The sequence below is a fragment of the Carassius carassius genome, chromosome 1, assembly GCF_963082965.1.
Source record: "Carassius carassius chromosome 1, fCarCar2.1, whole genome shotgun sequence".
NCBI classification, from domain to species: domain Eukaryota; kingdom Metazoa; phylum Chordata; class Actinopteri; order Cypriniformes; family Cyprinidae; genus Carassius; species Carassius carassius.
Genome location: NC_081755.1, coordinates 15889842 through 15893971, shown reverse-complemented (window position 1 = coordinate 15893971; position 4130 = coordinate 15889842). Strand labels below are relative to the sequence as shown.

At 33.4% G+C, this 4130-nt stretch overlaps 1 long non-coding RNA gene across 3 annotated transcripts; it reads right to left on the bottom strand.

Annotated features, from left to right (window-relative positions):
* Positions 1-2163: 2163 nt before the first annotated feature.
* LOC132108059 (uncharacterized) lies at positions 2164-3900 on the bottom strand. Of its 3 annotated transcripts, none has more exons than XR_009424408.1 (3): positions 3778-3900; positions 3056-3129; positions 2164-2203 (listed from the first exon to the last, which is right to left on the bottom strand). It is a non-coding gene; the product is annotated as an uncharacterized LOC132108059 (long non-coding RNA). The 3 variants fall into 3 exon arrangements; XR_009424402.1 differs by lacking the exon at positions 2164-2203 and adding an exon at positions 2260-2829; XR_009424405.1 differs by lacking the exon at positions 2164-2203 and adding an exon at positions 2908-2930.
* Between the last annotated feature and the right edge of the window lie 230 nt (positions 3901-4130).

Genomic DNA, 4130 nt, shown 5'->3' with positions numbered 1-4130 from the left:
GACTAAGGTTCTCTTGAGCAAGACACCGAACCCCCAACTGCTCCACAGGCGCTGCAGCATAAATGATGCCCACCGCTCCGGGTGTGTGTTCTCGGTGTGTGTGTTCACTGCTGTGTGTGTGCACTTTGGATGGGTAGAGCACGAATTCTGAGTATGGGTCACCATACTTGGCTGTATGTCACGTCACTTCACTTTAAATTGATCAAAAGTGATGATAAAGACATAATTTTCAATTTTTTTATTTATATATATAATTTCTATTTCAAAATAAATGCTGTTCTTCTGAACTTTCTATTCATCAAAGAAACCTTATTTTTTTTATTATTTCTGAAGGATTGTCTGACTGTATTGAGTATTGATGCTTAAAATTCAGCTTTAAAATTTCAATAAATTACATTTTGAAATATATCCAAATAAAAAACAGTTAATATAAATAGGTTAGTAAAAATATTTCACAATTTTTCTGTTTTGCTGTACTTTGGATCAAATAAATGCAGACTTGGAGAATAGAAGAGACTTCTTTAAAAAATATTAACAAGCTTACTGTTCAAAAACTATTGACTGGTAGTGGATACAATAGGCAACTTAAATTTTTCTCAAATTTCTAACTTAATTGGCTTAGAAATCTATAACTGCTGGACAATAACAAATAATAATGATTTGTTTATATACTACAAAATGTTTTTGTCAATTAGCACTGCATTGTTCATACTTTATTTATCACCTGCTGAAGCTGACTTGAAAACCATATATTGTTGCAATCGTATGTTTAATGTCTTCATGTTTCCAAAAGTTTCTGGCCTTTTTTTTCTGTGTAAAAACTGTTTTCATACAGCGATAGCTGGACTCTTTTGCCCAGATTAGGAATTTCCTGATATGACTTTCTGCGCGAGAGCGCCGTCCGGCTTCGAGTATGAATGAAACACACACTGCAGGAGAGTTCAGCGCTCTGTGATGTTCATCTCGCTGTATTCTGGGTCCGAATAAAATATCAAATCATGTGCAGACTATCCCGTCTCTTTGAGTTTAAATCTATATTTATTCACACCAGCTCTTGAAAACCTCTATGCGAACACACTTGACCGAAAAAGTGCGTCCCCCGCGTAATCTATGCCCCTGAAAAAATCATTATGAAAATATAATTATATTTTCCTTTCAAATGTTCTTCCTAACTTCAGGCCTTATTATCATGTCATATATAGGCCTAACTGTGATGTTCTGTAAAACAACAAACTTTAAAATACTTTGTTCTTACTGGTGAAAATCAGATGGTCATCTCTGTTTTCTCTCGGGTACATCACAGTGTAAGCTTTCACAGTTAACATCACTCTCATCAGCGTAGTCCATATCAACAACAAAAATATATCTTGTCTCCATATAGTGGTTATTTTGGAAAAAAATCCCAGGTATTTTGAGCAGTAGGATTATTAAAAATATGTGCTAATATAAAATTTAATTAAGTAGCCTATATAAAATTTCAGTACTGTTTTACTTAAGTACATAAAAAATTGAGTACTTTTGTACTTTCACTTGAGTAAAATTGAAAAAGGAGTACTTTTACTCTTACTGGAGTAATATTTTATTATATGTATCTGTACTTTTACTCAAGTACTTGATTTGTGTACTTCGTCCACCACTGCTAGTATCTAATAATAAGTACTAGTATCTAATGAATAAGTACTAGTGTCTATTTAATAGGTACTAGTATCTAATGAATGAGTACTAGTACATAAAAATTAAGTACTAGTCACTAGTGGAATACATACTAGTCAAAACTCAATAGTTGATATCTCAATGACGGATCCCCATAGAAGTCAATAGCAAAAAATTTTAATTTGTTACTAGTAACAATATAAAAGTTACTAGTCACTATTGAATTAAGTACTAGTATCTAATGAATAAGTACTAGTAACTTTACAAAAGACACTAGTGCCTAAAGAATAAGCACTAGTACCTACTGAATAAGTACTAGTACTTAATGGAAAAGATACTAGTATCTAAAAAATAAGTACTAGTAACTTGAAAAAAGATACTAGTACAGCTTATAGATTAAATGTTAAAAAGGCTTTCCATAGATATCTGGAATGTGTATTATGACTAGTCAAAATTAAATTGTAGATATCTTCAATGCATATTATGACTAGTCATAATCTATGGAAAGAATCCAAACTTTCTTGTGCCTGCACCCCATGAGCACGACTACCTGAAAAACATTTACACAGAATTTACAAGTACATGCATTGATTTATTAATTTTTATAGTGGGCTAAACCACTGAAGTGGTTCAAATTTATAAATAAATTATACATTTATCCAAAGTGACTTACAGTGCATTCAGACTAACAGTTTTTACCTAACATGTGTTCCCTGGTATTCGAACCCACAACCTTGCACTGCTAACGCAATGCTCTACCACTTGAGCCACGGGAACACCAGTGTGTCCTTGAGCAAGGCTCTCTTCTCTAGGTTGATCAGGGGATTGTAGGCCCCTGTAATAAGAGCACTGTCAATCACTTCAGATAAAAGCTCCATCACATTTTTGATGATGCTTTTGAAGATTCTGAAAGTCAGCCTTCATTGTTTAAACATTAACCAGCTGAACAAACTTTACCAAAATCAGATCCTCAGTGTCTTGTGGTCTTTCTCTAGATGCTCTCACTGGCTCTGGGGTCACTGAGGATGAAGACACCACAGCAGCATCTGATCCTGATGAAACAGTAAGAGCTGGAGTGATGGAGCGTCTCATCTGTGACTCTCGATCATTTCCAGGATGTTGCTGTGGTCTTCTCCATCCCCAGTGCACACACCAGTCTACAGACATTTTCATGCCCTACAAAAATACACATACACAATACAAAAAGTCATTACATTATTCTTTTGTTTCAGTTTCCCCTCTTTTTCACCTGGAGGTCCTGCTCCACCACAAAAGATCTGCAGCAAATGCACAGAAATCAAGAATAAGAAAGGATGTGTAATAGTTGTTTAAAATTACATTAATTAAAATAAAATACAACTTAAGAATTAAAATGTTTCATTTATTTTTGTAGTGTACTTACACAAATCCTTTGGTGGCAGCATTCCTTCATCAGTTACTCTACAGCAGATAAACACACGTGTGTCTCATCTGTCCCTGTAACATCCAGACAAGAGTCAGTCTCATCTGTGATTTATCTGTGATATACTGCATTTACATGTTGAGTTAATAACTGATGTAACTCACTTTTTATCCAACACAAATGTTCCTTAAATTATCAATATTGCAAATGTTATGTTTTAAATAAATGTTATGTTACATAAAACTTATGTTTAGTTACTTTATGTAGATTTGTTTGTTTACATGACTCACACTCATCTATAGCAGTGTTGACAAAAGTGAATTCTACACAATATCACACACACATCACTCAGACACCTGTTTCATGTCTGTTAGATGTGCTCATCTACAATTCTTATCAAACATTATCCAGTCAGATGATAAATAGACATTTTAGTAATAGTCTTCAAGAAGTATATATGGTTTATGTAAATCCACTATTGAGTCGTGTACTTAATGGAGCTCCCGTTAGTTATGCATTATAAAACATGTTTACAGCAAAATCACAAATATGCTATATTATGTGATACCTGGGGATAGCGTCTTTAGACCTTTTGCTTATATGTTGCTTACTTTATGCCTTAGTTTTAATAAATTATTAACTCCAAAAACAATACCACAGTATGAAAATGACTTATACACTTCAATTTAAACAATTATTTCGGAAAAAAATAAGATTCTCACCGTTGTCTCTCACAGCAAGCTGTCATATTCGTCTTCTTTCCAGTTTAACGGCGGTTGGCATCCAGCTTATTGGTGCAATACCGCCCTCTTCTGTTCCGGAGTGTGGGTCAGATAATATTTTTTATTATTATTATTAAATGAAAGTAATTACAAACATACAAGACATTAAACAGTTAAGCATATTCTTGTATACTACAGTAAAGATTGAGCAGAATCAGCAAAATCAATACAATACAAAACATACCTGAGATTATAGATACAGCTACAAAACAAAAGCAGTAAAAAAAAAACAAAAAAAAAACACAACAAATGAACAAAACTTACCGGGGCCATTTCAAATTAACTTAAATGTT